At 30.1% G+C, this 25,130-nt stretch overlaps 1 protein-coding gene across 5 annotated transcripts in view; it reads right to left on the bottom strand.

The window, feature by feature from the left end:
• Positions 1-25,130, bottom strand: part of LOC111622116 (homeobox protein cut-like 1) — a 193,662-nt gene that overhangs the window by 166,959 nt on the left and 1,573 nt on the right. The window lies entirely within an intron of this gene.

Raw genomic sequence — 25,130 nt, 5'->3', positions numbered from 1 at the left:
AAAATAATAATGTATTCAAGAAAATAATAATAATAATAATAATAATAATAATAACAATAATAACACTATTCGAATACAGTGAGTTTATATCAAAGGAAAAAAAAGTTTATTTTTTATTTCCAGATCGAGTTTCAAAGTAATCATATTTGATTCGAGAATCGTATTTTAGATATAAGTTACTTCTAATCTCAATATTCAAAATTCAATGCCAATCTGTATACTTCAAAATTTACATAGTTAAGATTGATATTTGCATTCTAAAATCATCTAACTCACATCCATTGTTATGATTTTAAAGTTTTCAAAGTGTTCAATCGTATCTATATTCCTTATATAAATTTAAATGCGATGCCATACAAAATCAGAAATTTTCTTTACGGAAAAAAAACCACTATATGCAAATTAATAATATTGCGGTTTCAAATTTATTTATTTTACAGATTTATTTACATATTCGACATTTTACAAATTGTAAAAATAATAATTTTATAGATCAAAATGTAATTACTAATCTGTTAACAAATTTTAATTACATAATTAATCAGTGTTAAATTATAATCCGCATCTATATATGATAAAGTCGAGTCTATTTTATGCTTTAATACTACTACGTTTAACTTTCAATAACTCGAACATCTTTAACTTAACTTATTTTCTAAGAAAATCCCAAAGAGGGAATTTCTTTCTTCTATAAACTTTTTTATTTTCCCCCTTTTTTTTTCCTCTATTGCATTTCGAGTTAGCTAGAGAAAATTCTCATTTAAAATTTAATACAATGGATCGTGTAAGAAATCTGTATTTTTCAACAACAGAAATATTNACAATAATATAAATTTATATTTTGCCAAATAAGTTTATTTTTAATTTTTACTTATATTTTTATTTGTAATTATTCATTTAATACGTTAAAACTATTTTAATCCTTACATAAATATAGTATATTTTTAATTCAAAGACAATTACATCAAAGATAAATGGAATTTTTCCAAACTTCAAATCTTGCCATAGACTTTCAATATAGAATCTGCTTAACCTGATGCAGGCCATTGAATGTAGCAGAAAATATTTGTTTTAAATTAGTGAATGCTGGAATTGAGAGGAAAGTGTTAATTTTAGTATTTAGAACATAGTTTTGGCTTTAGAATTAACAAGTTTATTTTAATTAAATATTAATTAATAAAATATTTGTTCAGCTTTTATAGAAAACATAAAACAGGGCCCTAAAGTGAAAACAAACTTTTTACTGGTTTTCAGTCAATTAAGAGTATTCAATCATATAAATTAATATAATAAATGCTATTAATAGATACTGAAGAACCTATTTTAATATCTATATTAAATATATGTAATAAAAAATAATATAAAATTATTTATGATTATAATCTGCATTTAAAAATTCTATTTTTGAGAAACAAAATGAATAAATGAGAAATAATTGAATAAATCAAAAATCAATTTTTGATTTATTCAATTATTAAAACAGAACTTAAATAGAATCAAAGTTAAAATGCTTTGAAACCGAAATCAAAAACATTTCCATCTGATATTCATAAACCTTTGATATTGTTACAGTAATGAAAACATTTGGAAAAGAAAATATTACTTTAAAATCAATTACACAAGCATTACATATTCATAAATTAAAAAGTAGAATCTTTTATATAAGGTTTGAAATTTGAAATTAATGATATAAAAATTAACGAGGACCTATTATAAGTTAAATGATTAATCAAGGCTTTATAAATAAATTTCCTGTAGGATATACTTTTACTAGTATTTTTTTTTTTTAAATAGAAAAATAAAAGAGAGAACATTTTATATACTAAGATGAAACAAACATCATTGTATAAAATTACAACTAAGTTGATTTACGCATGCTTCCAAGAATTAGGTCTTGTGATATGCACAGTTTATGTAAAGAAATGTTTGATTATAAAGAATACAGTATGACACAAAGCATTATAAATTTATTCTATACACTTAGTGTGGGATGGTCACTTAATAATAAATATAACTTATTCAATAATAGGAAAGCTATGCATTATATAAATACTTTTTCTCTTACGATGTATTTGAGATCTTTTTTTATCACTCGCTGGTTATAAATAAGTGATAGATCTACTTAATAGCTCTATAACTTATCTAGTTTTAATTAATTCATTGTAGCATTTTAGTCGAAAATTCCTTACCTGGAAATAAAAGTTTCAACACCAAACTCAACAAATTCGAGTAATATTTGTTTACTTAAAAGGTAATTGCTCTTCTTTCTTAATTATAGAGGTTTTAATATGTACAAATATGATTTAAAAAACTTGAGTTCTATTAGTAGCGATCGACATTAACCAAGTCTAATTAAATAAAATGTATTCTCGACATGTTTTTTCCCCCTACAACCAATTAACTTTTAATTTGTTATCAATTAAACTTATTAAAACTTTATTAGAGATGCCTTTTCCTCTCTTGTATATTTTTAATACTTTAAATCTCATTTAATGTTTTTTTGTAATTAAGTTTTAAAAGAGAAATAAATGCTTCTATATTATCAAAATTAGCCTATAGAGTAGAACAACGATTCTATCACATTCGGTTAGCTAATTATAATAGAGTCGTTCTAGAATATAATTACCACTGAAGCTAAGCCGCTCGAATGATACTCTTTTTTTTTCTTTCTTTCTTTCTTTTTCTCCACTTTTTCTTCCGTACCCTACAGAAAATGTATGGATTTACCTCAGTAAACTTCTGTATTTAACTACGTAAAGCGCAAGCTACAGTATTAATTATAGTTTTTCTATCTTTCCTTCTTTTATAAGGTAGCTAATTTACATTTAAAAATTACAGGCGGATAGACTTGTTTAATTTCTATCAAACATTTAATATTACAAATTATTGTAAATACAATACTGTGATTTTATTTTTCATTGGAATTGTTTCAATTTTTCATGCGTAAAATACAAACAAATTTATTTAAATTTTTTTAAATGTTGTAATAAATTTTCTTTTTTTAAGTTTAATGGATTATTAATAACAATCGAATTAAATCGATTATTTCATGGTTTTCTTGTCATAAACTTCTTGATTGATTTCAATTTTATGCTAATAAATTTGATCAAATTTATGAAAATTCTAAAGTCGTATCGAGCTAAAGATATCAGATGTTACATACTAAATTCCTAAATATAGACACAATCTACATTTAGGGTTTTTTTTCTTTTAATAACTAACTGCTTCATCCAGACATGAAAATAGACTCAGATCTAACATATGCATCTTTTAATAGCTTTAAGCAATTAAAATAATTATAGTTAATTAAATAATTGTAAAAATATTTTATAACCTCTGAATTTTAAACAGGAAAATAATACAAAACATTATTTTGTGATTGGCAAAATTAATAAAATAGTATAAATATAATCTGTATCTTAACATTTAGAAAAAATGCTTTTAAAAATGTGTTTATATTCTATAGATAACGATGTATTTAGCCTTATTACAATGATTTTTTTTAAATTAAATCCTTCTCTAAATATTTTATCTGATGATTAAAAATAATAATAATAAAGTGCACTTTTTTTAATAAGAAGAAAATAGATATTTTCCTTCTTATGTTATGTTAACTTTATTCAGTGCTATCCATCATTAATAAGACTTTAAGAATTATACATTTATATTGTATCTCTAGTTTTAATATATGATTAGGAATATTTCCGAATCTTGTTAATGTTTGCAGATCCGGCATAAAATTTTTATCGCGTTCACCATCCGAATCTTGTGAATAATTTCCTACGGTGACTATTTATTCCTTTAAATATTTAGTATTTATTAAGCNGCTTTTCTTTTAATAAGTAAGCTTAACATTTTTGAATCAATTGTTGTAATTATATCTAATAAAAATTAGATGTAATTGCAGCAATCTACTAATTTTTTATATAAATAATAAGACAAACAACGTATCTTAAGACTATACAAACAGCTTAATTTAATTATAGAAGAGTTTTAAGTTAAAAGATAAAATCGATAAGATTCAATAAAAGATCAAATGTAAAAGTCACATTGTAAGCAATGTCGCAAAAACTAAAACTCAAGTAAAATGTAACGGAAACCAAGAAAAAATGTTTAATTTTGATAGAGAAAATATCAAATCAATTTAATAAATGCAAATTTTCATAAACATTCCAAAAAAAAAAAAGTATTTCTTATATTGATATATTCAAGAGCAAAATGACTAGTAAATTCTCATTTCATTTTAGGTCCCAACTTGGTAGAGGCTTGATAGTGCAAATGCATTCTACTGGTTAAATCAATCAACTTTTCGACACGTGAAACTGATAACACATATAAGCAAACCTAGTTTGTAATCCCCAAGTATCACCTCCAATTAGAGTTTATTATTAGACTAACCAAACGGTAATAAATTCATCATCACTATATAGAAAAGAATATCAGATCCATAATATTCTATCATCTTCGGCTCGTATCATAACAAAATTCTATCCTTAAATCCTTTTCAGAAAACACTTTTCTTCTTTGCTAAGTAATTCTGGTAATACAACAACTTTCTCGATAAAATAAAAAAAGTTTAGATGATCTCGGTAACTTTAGTTTTCAATTTTTCTCTTTTCGAAAATGTCTAGAAAATTTTTAAGATATTCTAAACATTTGAACTTATATACCAGAAGCCCCAAAGCCTAGACATAAAGATATTTTAAAAATTTAAATATTGGCTGGAGGCATTACAAAATTACAATTAAGTTGTTAAATTAAAATATTTCTGTCAGAAACATTATAAATTTTCAGCGAAAGATGTTCGCACTTTTCCAATAGGAATTTTATATGCTAACGGAACACTTGTGTCGATACGCACAAGTGCATGTGCCTCTTAAGTCGAAACCGAAATTTTATAAAAAATCGAATCTCTATGAAAATTTTATGAAAATCGAAGAGCGACGACTGTAAGATCTCTACAGCCTAAAATTGACTCCTGGAAAGGATTTTTTTTAACATTGTCAACTCTATTCACCGGAATATGTTATTTCTCGATGAACATAGTCAAATTCGGTACACCCATATTCAGGATTTAATGTAAAATGTATTATGTTATCTAATCGCTTTCTAATTTGATAAAACTACAAAAAAAAAAAAATTCGAATATTGTTGGCTTCACATAAAATTCGCTATTTATCAAACTTTTGTAGTTTACATCTTAATAAGTAAAAACAAAAAAAATAATAATAATAAAAAGCAGGAAAAAAAATTCTGAATTTCCAATTAGCTTCTCCAAAATGGCTGCCACCTCGAGTCTTTTTGATTAGCCAGAATTTTTCCTTTTTCAAATATCGCTTAAAAATGAAGCCAGTAACAAAAACTAAAGACCATTCTTTAACTCAGCTTATTTTTAAGCTCCCGACCGATATGAAACAAAAAGAAATAACCATTAAAGTGACATTAAAATTGTTCGAGAAAAAACTTTTCGGTTGCAGTTCTCTAATTTATGAACGGATCAGAATTTATTAACCTTCACTTAATACTTAAGAAATTAAGTTTTTAAACGAACAGATCCTAAAATTATTTCTTATTTAGTAATAATTAATTTCGATTAAATTTTCTGTTTATACTGTGTACGCCGAAACACCCCAGATATGGGACTTATGCATTTTATATGTGTAATATGGTTTAGATACGTAGTATATAGTCTAAGGCAGACTTCCATAGATTATTGATGGCATAAAGAAAGAGAGATCCGACCCTCACAATGGCAGGTTAGTTTAAGTGATTAGGTATAGGGCGTACTCAAGATGGAATTCGAAACGAAAATAGACTCGATCCAATTCAATACATTAAAAGAATTAGATATATTCTTATCTCCTAAATTGATTTTCATTTCAAATTGAAATCTAAACTAGCTTTTGTATGATAGATATTTTAATATATTCCTTTCGGGAGAAAACATTCCCTTTCCACCTATGAAATATCGCGTGCTTAATGCGATCAATTAGCATTTTCCCAACAAAATATTTTTGTTATAAAATAATCTATATAAAATCAATCTTTTAAACATGTTGACACCGTAAGAATAATGAATTTTTATAAAATTCCCGATGGTTCATTTATAGAAATTATAACACAATGGTTTATTATTTGTTAATGAGAATTTAGCATATTGTATGCATTATCCCGTTGCGATTTTTCGAAAAATAACTGTATTACATCATTCGAGTGTAGCAATCCGATAAAATATTAAAACTGTTTTAGATAGAAAAATATAATTATTACAATTTTATATAATATATAACTTAAATCTTATAACATGTATTTTTCAACTGAAATATAGTTATAGCTTCTATAGGTAAATATAAACTGCTTAGAACCTGCCACTGATACCATCCCGCTGCTATTTATTCTACTTGTAACGTTGCCCATCACTTCCTAGTGATATGGCCCACATTTGAATCTAGTTCTAGACTATTATCTAAACAACTGTAGTCAAAATGAAGCACGTTTGCCATTTATTCAACGCTTATCCTTTAAACATGACACATGATATATACTATTAATACATTTTCCATTCTTTTAAGATCTGTTATATTATATATAATAGTTTTCTATGTTGCACGGAAGATACTCTGCAACGTTTGGCTATTTGCCCGAATTATCAAGAGAGAGAAGAAAAAAACGTTCACTATAAAGTTTTTTTTTTTATTACGTTCTGTATAAGAATTTAAATTGTTTAAAACATTCAACCTTAATTTTTCTTTATATTAGACCTAGAAAACTATAAAATAGTGCCACATGTTTCTTACGAATAAAATTATTTTCTTCATATAATTATTATTTTAATTGATAAATGAGTTTTACGCTTTCATTTACCAATTAAAATATACTTGAATAAATATGCTTGTAAAGGATAATTTAATAATAAAAGTTATATCTTTATTGATTTATCCTTTATTGACATATACAAATATTTATGTGTATATGTATCTATTTAAATTTCCTTATTAAAAGGAAGGTATTTTAATTATTTTAATTTTAAGATAATTAATTTTAATTTTTAAGATGGTCCAATGACAAGGAAAAAGAGTTTAAAGTGTTGAATATTTTGGATAACGTTGGTGTATAATGTTTTTTTTTTTTTTTTTTCCTTTCTAAATTATTCAATTAAATTATAGTAAAATTCAGACAAGCATTAGATATTTATAAATTTTCAGAGTTCCATCTAAAAAGTGAATTTTCTTATAAATTTGTAGAATTTGCGAACATATATATCCACTGAATTAAACAACAGTTATATTGTAAACTTTACAAGACAATCTGAAATAAAAAATTGAATTTATTTTAACGCTAATATATAAAATACCAAACTATCTATACGATGGATCTATAAAATCGTGTTTTGGATATTTTCTAATCTTAAAATCGATAAGAGAAATAAATAAATAAAATTTGAAGATATAAAAAAAACTAAGTGTGAGTAGACATGAAACATTATTTTGAAGAAAGGAAATAAAATATATATATATATATATATATGTGTTGTTGCAGTTGTGCACTTTGATAATATATCGACCGTTATTTATAAAAGAATTTCTTCTAAAAGATGTTCGCAAAATGCTAGGATAATTATGATTTCTTTAATAAACAAAATGAGCATTCTTTCGGAACGTTAAGATACAAGAAAATGGCATCAAAATTAGAAGATTTAAGCAATAAACCAACGTTCCACGGCCACTGTTATAATTGTTGTCCTTTATTACCTCGAATATTTATTAATATTCTTTATTAAACTGTAAACACGGATCAAAAGAGATTGTGTTTCTTTGTATTAATAATTAAAGATTAAAATTAGCTAATAAAGTCTCGATAAGAAGAAAAGAAGAAAACAATGAGTCATACAAGTTTAATAAGATATATCAAACCTTCACTGTTTCTTTTTCAATTCTGAGATCTGTTTATTAAGAAAAAACTTTATATATATAGATGCATTCACATTCCAAACAAACATCTGTATATGAAAGATATTTTTCCATTTTAAATTTCAAAAACAAGCGAAAGAAATTTAAACTAGGCCCCACACCATCTATTAAATCTGCTTATGGAAGAAGGATTTTTTATTTTTTTAATTTTAAAGCCTTCAGAGATTCAACAAACTAGAAGAGCATTCTGAGTTTGCCTATATTTTAAGTTTTTTTCCTCTATATTTTTCCAAATATAATTACAAAATTCGAATGTTTATAAATAAAACTTCAAAACTATTGATTAAATATAAAACACTACCATGAAAGATTAATGATAGTATGACCTCGAAATTACCTTAAAAACAGCAATTCCGAGATCAATAAATTAATTTTCATCAATGCGGTTTTTTTGCCTATCCTCTTGCATTAAAAGATGTCAAACAAATTTGTCATTCGTCGATAGTGAAATTTATTTATTTTACCAATACCTAAAATTGGCATTAGCTAACAAAATTAATTGGAAAACAGCAAGATGGAGAATGGAGAGAGGAGAGTGAGAGAGAAAGAGAGAGATAGAGGAGGGAAAAAATCTTCAATAACAAGCAAAGTAGCTTCTGTAAAAATACTGAAAGGGGAAGTTTCGGCTTCATTATCTGTGTTGTTAGCAGAAAATTCTGTAAATCCTTGCCATTTCACAGAACATAACTGCTCTTCGACAATTCGTTTAATCGAATTATTCTCCAAAACCTTTTTTTAAATCTATTTTTTTTAAACTGCTCTTCAGCCAATTACCCAATACTCTCTCTATCACAATAATAATCATTCCTGTATTAGGCTATAGAACACGTTTACTCCAATATAGAACTGCGAAAGCAAAGATGCGATTACAAGGGAATATTACCAAACAGAACAGGTATCAATAACAATAAGGGATATAATAGCATGTCGTGATCTAAAGAAAACTTCCAATCCAAGAAACAAATTCCCAAATGGTGTATTTATCGACAGATTAAGCTTGTCTTCAACCACTCCTGTAATTGCGATACATCGGCAACAATGCCAAAACAAACAGGAGAACCAAACGAACGTTATTGGGGTCGCCACCGCAAACAGTATGGGAGTAACAATCATCGAACCGTGGCGAGGGGGCGAGAAGGAAGCACGGGGGTTGCCAACGCAAAGAAAGCACGCTCAAAGTTAATTGTTGAGAAAAACTGCTACTTTCTGGGACACCTGCTTAATACCATGATGTTTTGGGATAGAGTGGAAGGAAGGAGTCGTGTCCCGAATTTTTAATATATTCCGGCCGTCGAATATATAGTTTATTAAACCGGCAATATTTTCCTCACCCACTTTCGAATTTTGGTCGACGAAAAATATAAAACAAATTTTCTTCCTTCCCCCGACTAACGCTCCGCTTTCGCGGATTTCTTATTCAATTTCCAGATTAAGAAAGACGTCGAGTTTCTTGTAAGAGGCCGTGGTGATTTTTCTTTCATTATTTCTGCCATTCTGCAAACCGTATAAATCTAAGAGTGAGAAGACTGATAAACTTGGTAGGGGGTCTCGAGATTTCTTATTTAAGTCCCACGTTCACCTAGGTATATGGGAAAATGTCTGTTGAGGTGGATCGCTAAGCAGTGGAGCGTTTTCGAGATAACAGCTTTCTCCACCGCAGGAAATCACTGATACCTTCCTACCGACTAGTTTTCCTGATAGATCCTCTTGGCTTAATCCAACACGCTCACTTGACCGCGACCCACATCCACGCAAGTTTTGTTCGAGGAAAAACAATACACAAGATTATTTTTATTCGATAAAATGAATTGTCACGCTTTGCAGAACAAAACGCGAACGTGAAGTGATGCTTTTAAATGCAACAATTGAGATGGGAGATTTTCATTCGATGGAGCATCGAAGATCTTTAAATTCCCTTTTGCCTCTCTTATGGTTAAGAGGAGGCGACGAAAGGAGAAACAACTGTCTGCTGGCTGACGGAACATCTGTATATCGATCTGCTAGTTCCTGACAGGTTATTGGCGGCCCATCCAGCCTGCTACCCCCTATTGTAGTGACAGTGGCCCATTCAACAGGATCTAACGACTAAAAGGTAGCGACTGCGAACAGAACACAACACGATCAAAAGCTTCAGTTTTAATGCGATACGAATGTCGCTCGATATAAATGCACAAATTCTCGAACGTCAACAGGGAAAGAAAAAATCGATAACCAACGTTGTATTACAGACGATTGGTACTGTAGATGGTTATTCGTGACTTGAGGAAAGCGGACGTGAATAGAAACAAAATGTTCCGAAACGCGATCGATAACTTTCGTATAACAATTAAACAAGAGCTGTGAGTTTCGAGGCGGCCAGTCTGCTCTTCTCAAAAATATTCTTTAATGCTTTTTTCCTCATCTTCTCTCCAAACGTTTTTTTGACTATTCTTTTAATACCTACACGGTCTACGCATATATCACGTGTTTGGTGGCAATGAAATGTGTTAAAGTTAACGGTTTGCGTGATACTATACAGTTTAAACGAAATGACAAACAGTATCAAGACTCGAGTGATTCTGCTCTAAAAAAATAAACCAACATAGATATTAAACTAAATTTATCACTATATATTTTATAGCAAAAGCGACATATCACATGTTATCATTAACTGCGTTTAAAATTTTATTTTCCATAAATATTGGTAATAACAAAAAAGCCGTTAAACAAACATGCGAATATGTAGTGATTTTACTAAAATTTTAAACACGCATTATGCATTTACAGAGGAAAAACAGGGTTGATTACGGTATTAATTTATTACGGTAGCCTATAGATCGGCGGATAATTTATCACGCTATCTCATTATATTGCGAATTACATCGGTATATACCGATTTCATCGGCAGTTTACCGATTTCGAGGGGGTCACACGCTAAAATCAATACACAATGAGACAATATATGCCGACAAATGTATATTGTTATTGCATCAAGGCGAGAAACAGAAAGGGAGTCGGCTAACAAGATAGTGAGAAGGAATCACGGAAATGCTATCTACGAATCGATAAGGTTCTCTTCCAACAAGTGACTTGGCTTCGCAACAGGTGAAACTTTTCGATTCCCATTCACCTTCAGTCAGACATCTTCACAAGGCTGTCAGATTCGTCGCAATAGATGCACAACTGAAGCAAGTCAGTGATGTGTGTCACTCAGAATCACAAGACTCCCCCAAACGTCTTCATAGCCACGCTGTAAAATGGAAGCCGGATTTTTAAAACGTCGATACGATATGTTTTGCCAGCGTCTTATACCGGAACAGTTTAATTAAAAAATCTATAAACGAAATAAATTAATTTCGGCGATAAATTGGAAGAAATAAGCAATTCGAATAAACAACCTAAAATAAATTAATCTGAGGAATTTTTAAAACTTTCTCAAATCTGCATATTAAAAGATGATTTTGTCGTAAGAGCTACAAGAAATTAAAATGCCGTTCGGTTTCGATTAATTAACTTTAGTTTTCTCTTAAAGATAAAATTAAATTATTTCCGCTAACGTTTCGATAATAAAAATTTTCGAATTTTCAAAAATTGACACACATGGGAGGAGTGCGGATTTTAAAACGGAACCTCCGAAAAACTGATTAATTGAACGCCTCGCTTAGCTAAATTGAAAGTAAAAAATGTACAAAAATTTTTAATAATATCGTAATAATCAATATCAATTTACACAAAATCAATTTTCTCTCGTGCAAAGTATACGATACATTAGATAAGCTTAACTTTTTATTAATCCAAACGATTTTAATTTTCCCGAAAACACGTTAGCTTTGGATTATTCATTATCATCAAAAACCAAACGTTTTCTATTTTTAATTCTTAGTATTTTCTTTCTTTTTTTTTTCTTTTCTTTACTTGGAAAGTTCCCCTTTTCCAGATTTAATAACAGGACTTCGAAAACACTTATTGATGGACCAACGTACTTATTTTCACATTATGACCAAGTCCAAACAACTAGATTGCCCCTGGGCGCTCGGCTTTCTTTCTTACTCTTTTATCGACAATTGTTGAACTGTTCAATCAGCTCTAGACTATCACGCGCTCAATATTTTCTTTTGCTTCTTTTTATTTCCATCTTTTTTATAAAAAATAAAATAAAAAAAGAGGTTAAAATTTCGTAAACGACTAAACGCTTGATAAGCTACGTTATTAATTCTACTAACAGACAGCTTTCGAATCAATTAACTAAATATATGTATTTAGATAACATAAAAAGTAGTAGTTAAAGACGTCGTGTTATCAGTTAATAGTATGGTATCCGCTGCATATAGAAACATTCTTTTCAGTATTGTGAACGATGAAGCGGGAGAAATTGAAATGCGCATCGACATGCTAAAAGATAAATATTTATCTTCCTAATAGAATCATAAGAAAATTAACAAACTAACAAGGTCCTAAACGGGTATTTAAACGTTACATCGAATAGTGGTTGATTTTAGAGCGATAAACAGGTATATATATAACAATTTCTGCACCTTAAATATATCTTATATAGAAGGGGAAGATTTTATCAAAAAGAAAAAAAAAAAAGGAAGGCATCAGTATACAATAGCAGGGTAATTGGTTGGATGACAACTGGGAAAATCAAAGATAAAGAAAAAAATAAGCTATTCTATATTTCTGTTAAATTATGCAGAACTTATTTGCAATGGCATTCTAATAAAATCAAAAAAGTTAAAAACATTTCACGTCTTTTAAATTCTTTTTATATGGATTTCTTTGGCGGTTAATACACGAATTTTTTTCCCTCCTTTCTTATATTCTGTTACCATGCGAAAAGACTTATATTACTGATACTATTATTCGTTCATTTATGCATTAAAAAATAAAAAAATAAGGTTAAAATTTATTCAAATATATTCATTCTATAGTAAAACGTGTTTGACAGTTCACCATGTTAACTATAACAAGCAATGCTAGAAAGGGAGGTGTGCCAGTGGCACGCGTCTTAAAAACAATACAGCAATTATATTTTTTCTAATGAACTTGTTCTTCTTGCGTAATTTTTATGATGTAATTTTTCGGCGATAATTGATATCATCCGAGATAAAAGTTGCTTTCCTTGGTTTATAATTTGCAAACGAATACAAGATGAGGATAATTAAGATACTTCGATAATTAAATTAAAAAAAAATAATAATAATGTATAGGTATAATTCTTAATGGTATAAATAACAGAAACGTTTTGCATCCGCTGTAACTAGAAAATTTAATGGATGAAATATGCTTATTTTAAATAACCACGACAACGTTTCCGGAATAAATTGTCGTTCATAAGGGTATGTTTCATTGATTTCCTGCCGTAGATGGGACAAAGATTATGTGAAAATTGTTCTCTTATAACCCTGTTTATCTAAGATAATTTTCGACTTAATGAAATTGGCCGAATTCTATTAATTGTTGTTATTCAAAGATTAAATACGGGCAAAGATCTGCATTTCTGAATCTGCAAACTAAGAGAAACAAACTGAACCGCTTGCCTTTAAAATAAATTTTTATTTCCATTAACCGCTAGAAAACTAAAATAAAATTTATATTAGCATATTTAGTGTCAATAACGAAATTTAAATATTTAAAAGTAAAAAAAGAATTATATAATTAATAAATAATTACTTATTAAAATTAATATCCAAGCAGATAGGTTAATTTATTCTAATTTGAATTATAAAGGAAACAATTCTGCGACTTATTATGTACTTTATACAAATTTTGATTAAAATGCTTTATTTAATTATTAAATTACGAAGGAATGATCCTTTTAAATGATTTATCTTAGACAAATTAGAGAGATAAGAAAGATGGAGACTATTAGCTTCTTGCTTTAAACATTTCGCATTTGCGAACGTATCAGACTGCATATTTATAGAATTTTTATCAGACAGAAGCTGATAAATTTATAATTAGTGCCATTATATGTACAATGTATGCACATTCTAACGCTCGTTTCCACAAAGAAATAAATAAGTTAGCACGCATAAAATTTACCAATAGTTTACTACGTCTTGAACAATTAATCATTTCTAATAAATTGTTTCCTTTAAATATAAACAAGTAAACGTTTATTTTATTATTACTTTTCGTAAATCAGTATCTTTATTTCTAAAATAAAATTTTATTTTCGAATTAATTTTCCCCCTCCACTAGATACCGATTTAACTTTTATGCTTTTGTCTTTTTCAATTATATTTTTAAATTCATAACCTACTTAAAACTAGGTTACAGAAATATCCAAATTGCGTCAATTCATTTTGATTTTTTATTTTATTTTATTATTTTTTTTAACTTTAAAAATCGCATTTATATTCCAATAAAATCTTTCTCTATTAAAAAGTTAGAAAATTCATTTTTAAAAATAGTTCAAAAAGTAGTTCATAGAAACATCTAAAAGATAATTACAGAAAAAAGGGGAGGAAGAAAAACTATTTTAATAGACAACTGCAAACTTCCGCATGTCGAAATATACGTGTGACTAGATCCGTCGCTAACTCAGTTCTTAAATTTTGGAATTTAGTTCCTTATCCCCACATTTGACCCTAAGTAGGAGTCTTATCAAGTTATTTTACAGTAAACACCCATTAGTGAGAATTTTAACAAATCTAGACCTATTATTTGCTCATATCCTGTAATAAAGAGCATGTCCGTAAGGCTCTTATTCATGGAATATAAGCCTTACAGACTAATTATTATCAAATCTACAAAAAAGAATCTTACACTCAGCAGACAATTTATTGCATTGTGTCAAAATTGTACAAATTAGAGCTTTCTTTTAAACTGTTTAATATACAGTAGCTTACTCCTGTAAACAAATTTCAAGTACTACTAGCTATTTCGCAAATTATTTCCCTTTAAGTTTTTCATTATTTAATGAAATTTACTCAATGAAAAACTTCATTTCTACAAGTTTTTCATTGAGTAATATCCTTCCTTAACGATAATTCATAAAAGTTATTATAAATTCTATAGAGAAAACTTTATTCTTACTGTAAATCTTTTATACATGTTAAATAATCAATATTATCTTTCTATACAGGAACTTTTAACAGCTTCAGCAAACGAAAAGTTTAATAAATTACTATTATTATTTTAAATAAGTGCCTTAATGCAGTGTGCGTTGTAAATATCTTAAACGAAAGTCTGTCCAACTTATCACATATTGAGAGCTCCTTTAAGCAAAAAGTTTTAACAGTTTATATTATTGTGAACTCCAAAAAGCAGCAGATGTAACAGATTGTAGCATACGATAAAATAAGAATTCGCTGAGAGTTTTGATCAAAGACCATAAAGAATAGCAACGAAAAGTGACCGTGAAAGGAACTCAGACAAAGTAACAGGTTTCGATCGGAAAGGAGAAGTTATAGGATGGAGCACTGACAAGATTAGTTAAAGAGGTTCTCCAAGGAAAGATTAAATGCAATAGACCTTTAGGGCAATCATACCAGTTCGAGTTATTCTGCTAGGAATAAGAGTAACAGAACTAGGAACACGAGAATTATGAGTCATTTCCCGAGATTATTATAAACACTTCGTGACCAATTTTACATTCCCAGCTTCTAGACGATTTAAATAAATAAATAAAAACGTTTGAATAGTATTTAATTCACTTAATGGTTTGAAATATCCTATTTTCTATTATACAAGGTATATCGTAAAAATTATTTAACGAAATAGAACAGATGGCCTCAAATCTGCAACAAGTGTAACATATTAAGTTCAATTTGTAACGTTTGCAGTCAACTTTAAAACGGTTTATAAACAATAAATAAACGAAACAATTCAATAGAAAAATAAAATTTCGTTACTGTTCTTCCTGTAATTATTTTAAAACCATTCATCCAAATGCTAGAAAAAATCTAATTTAATCTTTAGCTAAGGATGCTTTGGCAAAATTTTGCTAATACATAACTAATGTAATTATAACACTTCGTAAATTCAAAACTGTATATAAATACAATAAAAAAACAGATCTATATTAAGTATTCATACGAATATAATAGTTCTTTCTGTTCTGGGTATCGATGTTACTCAAACATAATGAAAAATTATTGATTTCTTTCACAATCGCAGTCAGTAGTTGCTTTTTTATTTTTTTTTTACAGTGAGGAGTGAAATAATAAGTCTGCTCGCAATTCCAAATGAAAGTGTAATATTTTCGAAATGTTACAATAAAATAAATGGATATAATATCGCGAAACAAAACTCACTAATGCATAACTAAATTATGGAGTTGGTAGAGGCCGAAGGTTGTTTTTATAACTAATCTATAGAGCACGAAACTGTCATGTTATCGTTACCGAGCGCAATATGACCTATCAACCCCAGAGGTGGTTCCTGATGTCACAAAGAGATTCCTCAACGATCCTACTTTCCAAAAACAGACACAGGAATGAGGATGCTTTTTGATGTCACCGACGATTATGATAATGATACGATCGTCAGCAAGATATAAAAATATCACGATGTTTTCTACCGAACAAAAACGTCAGTAGGAAGATGAAGAATGTCACTTGGCTCTAGTAGCGATTGCACGTAAGTATCATTAGACAAAGGAAAAGAGTATAGGGCATCATTTCTTTTAATTAAAATACCACTTAACGGTTTCAAAATCAATGCAAAACAACTTAAAATATAACCGCTAAACGTTATCAACTTTAAAATTTCTAATGCGGTAATGCGAAAATTATGCAAATCTCACCTGATATAAGCTTCGTTAAAAACTGATTAGGCAAAATAAAGATTCGGGAAGAGTATTTTTTTTTATAACGGAATGCGAAGGAAGAAACGGGCTGACTGCCTTTCTGTATCGCACCCTTGGCACAGACTCGGGTACACCCGTACGTCAAATGGTTTGTTGAATGGCGTGATGTTTTGGGTCTCGGGTGTGTGCGTGGTACGTGTTGTGTGCAGTTGGAATGTCGTCAAGTCGTCGTTTGGGAGGCGAAAAGGAAGGCACGAGAAAAGAAAGAAAGCCATTTCGATATTCTGTTTGAATATTAAAACAGAATTCCTGGGCGTCAATCGAAATGCTGTATGCAGGTTATGGCGTGCGAAAAACGAGAAAAATTGCTGTCCCCACCCAGTTTGCGCTCCTGGACCTAACACTGCGCGAGAATGGCGAAGACCCTCCCATCCATAACGGACATTCCGACCTGCCGGTCTTGATCAAATCGGTAGTCTGCAGCTTAAGAAAAAAAAACATAAGCATTATCTCATCTTCCTTACAATAAATAAACTTAGGATACTATCGTGGAGGGGAGCATTTTTAAAATCTTAGAATTGATTACAATACTAAACACTATAGCTTGTTCCAGTAATCTTCGTGCGCTTCTTAAATTGTTCGTTCATCCCAAATAAGCTATTTTCTTCGGAGCTTTTTACCATTACCCAAGATCTTCATTGCTTAAAAGCAATTATCAAGTAGCTTTCAAAAAAAGACAGACTAATCTAAAACAGAAATTTAATATGTTTAAAAGAATTCTATATGATAAAAAGGAGAAATTTCATTGTTAAGTCTACTGGAAGTAAACAGCAAGCTATTAGCGTATAAACAAAAATATTTGTTGACTAAGCGACTACAATAAATATATTCATCAATGATAACTTGGATATTAATAATAGCTATTCGTGAAGATAATTATATTGATAAGTAAATTGTTTCATATATTTAAATTAAACTTATAAACGTCTTTTTTAAACCAACAAAATTTTCATTAAATTAAATAAGCAAATATTCTCAAGTTCATTGAAATTTACCTACTATTTGTTTACAATTTTTTTTTAAAACAAACTAATTTATAAGGAAAAATAAGAAAAAAACCTGTACTCCTATTTAATTTGTTTTTCCAGTCGAGGATAGTAACCAAGGAATGGATTTTGAAGGATGCTATTCTATCTGGAAAGAAAATAAAGCATTTTTGTATATTTACGATTGATTATTCCTATCACGTACGTAACAATATTTCCCTACGTACTGCAACTATCACAGGGCACGCCCTAAACATTACCGATAAAGCGAATACCTTAACCCGTTTGTATTCAATGCGCGACAGAGTCGCAATTAGCGAAAACGAAATGATTTTTCAGCTTCGACATTCTCTTCCAACCTATTTGTTATCGACCAGTCTAAACATAAACTAAAGAAATAAGAATGGCCAGAGAAAAAAAAATCCGTTAAAGCCGTTCCTTCTTCGATTTATATCTAGACTGGAATTCTTTTCTGAGTATTCCTCTCGTGTCGAAGTCATTGATATCACCTTATCCGATATTTACTATTTATATATCAATCCCTATATTTTTGTTGGCTAATAATCAAAGAATCTCTGTTCGGATTTTGTTAGATATTTATCAATTAGATCTATTGGATTTTTGCTGGCCGATTTTCAATGAAATCCATTCAAACGTAGGCATTTATCTCTTGCTGGAATTTTGCTATTTATTTCTATAATCGACATATTTGCTATATTACGTTATAAACATCTTGAATGCTACCCGATAATTAATAGAACATAATTCAAGTTAAACAGATATTTCCGGATCTTATCAGTTGTTCATTTTTGTTGGCCAATTTTTTAAAAGAAATTCTTTTTTTGAGTTATTTATCATTTCATAGATTTTTGCTAATTAATTATCAGCAAAATCTTATTAGATTTATGCTAGCTATTTAGCAATTATTGGATTTTTTCTACCCTATTTTTAACGAATCTCCCTTCAAATATCGATTTTCGCTGCTTGATTATCAATGAAACGCCTTTCCGATTTTTGCTGGTTATGTTTCAATTGCCGGTTTTTGCTGGCCGATTTTCAAAATAACCTCCTTCGTATATTTACTATTTTCTGGATTTTCCTACACGATTATCAATGGAACCCCCTTTACAATTCTGGTGGATTATTTATCAACTTCTGGACCTTCCACAAGACGATTATCAATGGAGTTCCTCCAGACCATTGCCGGATTATTTATCAATTTCTGGTTGATTATCAATGGAACCGTCTTTTTTGGATTTTTTTGCAGGCGAGTAGCCTATCGTGTTTGAAATTCGAAGAAATAATGTCACGAACGTCCACGCAGAAACAGCTTAAGCCTCCTTTTTCGACAGAAATAGGTCAGATGATGTCAGAAATTCGAACGATGGAACAAGCATCATTTTTCACCAAGAATTCGGCCAGATTTTTAATTCATTATTGCAACCACTATAAATCTCTAGCAGTATTTTAATGACCTCGGCAGAAGAAATCAATGAAATTTTATAGTGAACAAGCGATTTTAGCCATGACAATGTGCATTTTTTGGGTGAAAGCAAAATTTAGCGAGAGGCGACCTCCTTCTCTATCTAATCGACATCTTCGATAATTCGAGCGTATACTTTTTACCCATTATAATTTTATTTTATACATACATTTTTTTTTGCTTCCAAAAAGAACCGGAACCGGAAGAGAGAATGGTAGCTGGGCATGCGCCATTCCACCGCCAATTACTCGAAAGAGTAAAAGGCGTTGTGGGCGGTAATATTCTGCTACACGAGATGTTGATAACGAATTTTATTGTTCGGCCTTGTCGCAGTTTACACATGCCTTTCGGGTTGGAGGAAAAACCTCCAAAATGTTCGATACTCAAGGAAAAAATAATAATAAAAAATGACACGATCCTATTGATTCTGCTTATATATCGATATCACAGATAATAGTTAGTACTTATCGCTTATAATCGATTAAAAAATCGATGCTTTAGCAATATAAAAAAAATTCTGTGAAAATGTTTAAACTAGATTTTTCTAGGGATAACACGTTACTAAATTTCCACGTTAAGTAACGGAATGGACGTTATGACGAGGATACTTAACAAATTTCAGCATTAACAAACATCTTGTGTGTATCGAAAGCCGGTATGTTAAGAAGCTTAACGCAGTATAAATCTGATGTTTAATCGCTAATATCGCGTTTTTCGAATCGATTTTAAGCTGATTATTTTGATAATTTTACATAATTTCTCGCCGGTTAAGTTCGTATCATTGCATTCGATGCAGCATGGAAATGTTGTAATTTAATCAATGTTAAAGATGGTGAATGTAATCAATGTGGTTATGAAAGATCGTATCATCGGTTACTTAAAATATTAATTAATTTCGGAATGGATTGGCCGATACAAATATTAATCCATGTTGTATATAATATGAGAAATTACAAGCATCTTTTTTTGGATTTTTCTCAATAAATATTCATCTAGGAGTCGAAATCTGCCATCTGTTTTTTTTTTCTTTTTTCCATGTATAAAAATTAAAGTACCGTCGTAACGACTGCAAACTTGAAAAATAAAAAAATAAAGTAAAAAATCGGAAGCAGATACACGTTAGAAAAATTTGAATAGAATTAAATATTACTTAAGAAAAAGATATATATTCAATATCGTAAATACCGAATCGGTAAGAATAAAATGGAAATTCCGATTATCGCAATTGGATGCAGCATGGTCAGAATGTTGGCCCAAGTCCCAAATTCGATGCAGAAACGTAAGCAAGATTATAAAGTTCCCCTCCGACTTTCCCCTTTAAATCGCCTTCAGCAAAAAAGAAGGCAACAATCAGCCGACATAATTTTGTTTCTCTCATGAATGATTGAACAATCGATAATACACGTCTAGCAGATCAGAACGAGCTTCTTCAGATTTTCCAAATAGCCCCTAAGTAAATAATTTGGCAGCAAAAAACAACGGAGGCGAAATTATAATTTTTCCCCTTCTTCTGTTTTAATCTAACTGGATGAAATCACATCTTCTAAGTTTAACAATACGTTATTCTCTGTTAAATAAATTCAACAGAATTAATCATACTTATAGAAACTAACTCAAATAGAATAAGAACTACTAATATTTAGCCGTAGAAAGCAATGAATCATACTTAGGATCGATCAATTATAATCGATTTGAATTTTTCCCCCTGTGTCAGATTAGGATAGATGTGACGAATAAATCGGAACTGTGCAAATGGAATGACGTCGGTTCGGTCGCCGTCTCTAACTTGGGTCGGCGATTATCTATTCCTCCTACTAATATAAACCCCGAATGATTCTCCGCATCAAAGCTAAATTAGGACCCGTTACCGAATGAGCAGGTTAAGTACAACCTCTGACAAAGAATGACTGCCGACGACAGAGAATAAAAACGAGATTTAAAAAAAAAAGAACGAAGCGAGAAAAAATGAACATTAGACAAGGCTCGGATCTGCGGTCTTGGTGTTTGTATTAAAATCCTCACAGTCCATTACTCACGTGAAGTAGTGACGTCAGATGGGTAGTAGTACACGCGTGGCGCTGCCGCCGCCAACAATATGGCTTGGTGCCATCTCTACGGTAGGGATACATGCCAACAATATTCTAGTCCCCGAAGACACGTGTCTTCTCTAACAGAAATGCTTTCAATTGGACTGCACTGACATTACCGATGCCATTACTGGTGCGGTGGCAGAAAAACGCTTCCGCTCTTCTTTTCTTTCTTCTAGCGTTTTCTTTTTCCGTTCATTCTTCTCTTAACATAGCCCGTCATTAGAGAACAGAGGGGGTCTATTGATCGCAATCAACCGCTTCAAACCCATTTTCTCGGCAAGCCACACAACAAGACAGAGAAGAAGTCAGGGAAAAGATCAAGATGATGTCGATCAACCGATGTTTCCCGTTTGTTGTTGTTCTTACGTTTCCCCTGATGGTCGTACAGCATCGAGCCGACGATAACACCGCCCCTTTTCTCTCGACGGCAGAGGAAAAAAAAACTTGCTAGATTTAATATGGACTTCTTCGCACGTACAACCGTTGACAAATTGCGATGACAATATGCGCCCAATGAAGCGCTATTTATGGCTTACGTAGCCATTACAATTAACACAGCCACGATCCATCTCATCATCTACCAAAGAAAATGCAACCTACTGAGACTATGCGAGCTGACTACGTAATAGGTTGTGGATAAAGGTTTCGTTCGAAAATATGTAACATTCGATTAAAAAAAAGAAGTTAAAATTATCTATTAGCGCGGTTTTTCTCCACTGTTAACGCGTCCTCCGAGTGCATATTAGGTCGTCTGAACGTATACATTGTGTCATTAGTCTTATTAAAAATATTTTCGTTTGAAATTAATTTAGTCTATTTTTACAAAAATTATTTCTCGTTATATAAAAAAAAATTTTATAACCGTTTTTGTTAGGCAAACAAGTATTTTCAATTAAACTGAAAACTCGTATTAATAATCGATGGAATTAAAACTATTTTCTTTATAAATAGCTACCACTTCGCTATTCTTTTTTTTCAATTTCTTTTCTTTTTTTATATAAATAAAAGCTTGTAAAGCTTAAAAAGTAACAAGAGTTATATTTTTGTATCTATTGCATTAAAAAAACTTTTATTTTCTTTGCGCGGAGATCTTTTGTTTATCATTAATTAAAGTGAAAAAGAGGATTATTATTATATATATATATATATTTTTTTGTTTCTTTTTTTTTAATTTTTCTTTACTATAATCAATCGTTCAACTTCACTAGAGATCATTTTCCCAGATTTCATATTCGAAGAAATTCGACAGAAAATCTGAGTGTAATTTTTAATTGGGGCATGACATCTGTTGTGACATTCTAATTTAAAAAAATTAGAAAACTTTCTTTGGCCTACATTAAAACATATTAAAATTTTTAATGAAGTTTTATGTTAAACTTTTTAACAGATCTTCGATTGTTTTTCGAATTTAATGTTAAAAGAATTTAAACAATCTCCAATACACTATTAAATTTTTACGACACATCTTTTCGAGAATATCACTTAAGAATGAGTTTATTTTACATGGCTTGTAAAGTTCGACTTGTTAAAAAAAAATTAAATTTTTAACATAATCCATCTTAGTAATTCTATATTTGACAATTACAAAATAATCTGTTTAAGTTCCTTAAAATTCAAGATTCTTGCACCCTTAACTTGGCAACGTTCTTTAATGAGTATGCTAAAACGTTCTATTCTTTACTCCATACACTTCCGTGTCTGTTTATCATTATTAAATTTAAAAAAAAAAAAAAATTTGAAGGGAAATTTGTTTTACTGGAAGATCCCTAACTTATTGAAATCTTTCTTAATATAAATGATAATATTAAGGTAATAGAACAAAAATTACCGCAGAGTTTAATTCTTTTATAAAAGCGTCTCACTCTCTCTCTTTTTTAAACTGATATTTTCCAATGTAATAAACTAAATAGTATTTCTGCGCTTCTGATCACGTACGTAACCCCGGGTGCTTACATAATAAGTGCGGTTTTAATATATGCATACATATTGATTCTAAAGATTTCCAAATGGGACTATAACCAGCCAGAGGCAGATCTTTCATTTTCTCTTGGGATCGCCAACTTCAATATTTCCACTCAAGAATAGGTGAAGACGTAAATATGTTTCTAAAATACGACTTTTAATGATGATTAGATTGATTAAACTTTAATCGATTAATTGTTTTCGGGTGTTTTCTCGATTTTAGTACGATTTAAACTTTGACAGAATCCAGATTCCTTGTTCTGCATTTTTAGTAAGAAGAAAAGAAATACAGAGATAGATTTTAATTGAACCTGTTTTTATCACTTGGTCAACAGAAAGCAACAAGTTACCATTTTCTTCAACCAAGTTTGTTAACCAGACCCGAGGCGTTGGAGGAGTTGGGTCTAGGAACGATAAATATTTACCATCCCGCGTATTTTTCACATCTAACGTTTTTCCTGATTTTCTTTCTTTCATTGCCATAGGGTAAAGGGTTTAACGATAAAACTTAGCAACTTTCCACTCGATTCGAGTAAAAAGAATTCGAAAGTGAACTGCGACAAATTTTTCTATTCTGAAAGCCAACTAAATCCAAAATTATCAAGAAGAGACAATTACGCAAAGCTTCCGTTCTAAGAAAATTACAGGTGGCCATTTTTCTAATGTTAGTAGTTTTTTCCCCTCTAGTCGACTGGAAAACAAGTAAAACCAATAAAAACCACATGTACTACTTTAACAAAACAAATACACTAAATAAATAAAATATATATTAAAAAGCGAATTGCTTATACAAGTTTCATTTATAATTAAGAAATTCTTTTTTTAATCTTTGAGTTCAAAAAGCTCTTAGTACCATCAGTGTTTACATCAGAATTTAAACTACACAACAGACAACTGTTCATAAGTATTATAAATTTAAGTTATAAGAAACTTATTAAAGATTAAATCGCGAGGAAAACCATATATTTTCAGATAGACCGACATTCTATATTAATAAATGGATTGCATCTTTATATAATATTTATTTCTCTAATAAATAATAAAAATATAGTATATTAAATATAGTTATTTTTATATCAGGTAATTTTCGGGTGAAAATATTAGGGCTAAATTAAATTGAATGATTAACTTGGTTCGGATTTTATTGAACAGCATTTCGTTCTCGGAGTATTAGAAGTGAAGTGTCATCTCCAGGGGTCAACGTGAAAAGAGGATTCGAAGGCCATTTAATTCTCCAACAAATATACGTTTTTCTGCGATGATTTTTCATAAGGAATCTTTGCCAGCAATGAATTTCAAATTTGTAAAGTAGTATCAAATCAATAAATTTCCAAGCCATTATTTAATTAACGAGATAGGTTAATTACCCATAGTAATTAAAACGGAAATAATTTATATTCGAATTATACCGGGTCAGTTATATATAAAGCTCGGAATGACAACATTTTCAGTGGTAAAAAATTGATTCGTAGTAGGACGGGAAGACAAAAAACATTGACAAATTGGCATTGACACCTCACTATCCGATCTGAAATCGTTGACAACCCTCGATCAAAGAGTGGAAGCAAGAAACCTTTCCATCTAGATACGCTGCAGAAAGATTCCATTTTTTTCTTTCATCGAATTTCCTCACTGTTCACCCCATCTCTGTCACTGGGCGGTCCTATCAAAGGATATTCGACGAGTTCATTGCCGACTCTTTTGCCTTCTGGCCTGCCGATGGCAAAATTTAATATTTTGATCAATACACTGTGGAATACGAGGGGGGAGTGAGAGAGAGACGGAGCGAGTCATTTGAATACATTATAATGACTCGTCCCCTGTACATGACGTATTGATCAAGAT

The sequence above is a fragment of the Centruroides sculpturatus genome, unplaced genomic scaffold, assembly GCF_000671375.1.
Source record: "Centruroides sculpturatus isolate CEXI.00-Female unplaced genomic scaffold, Cexi_2.0 scaffold308, whole genome shotgun sequence".
Classification (NCBI taxonomy): domain Eukaryota; kingdom Metazoa; phylum Arthropoda; class Arachnida; order Scorpiones; family Buthidae; genus Centruroides; species Centruroides sculpturatus.
This window is presented reverse-complemented; position numbering and strand designations above follow the sequence as displayed.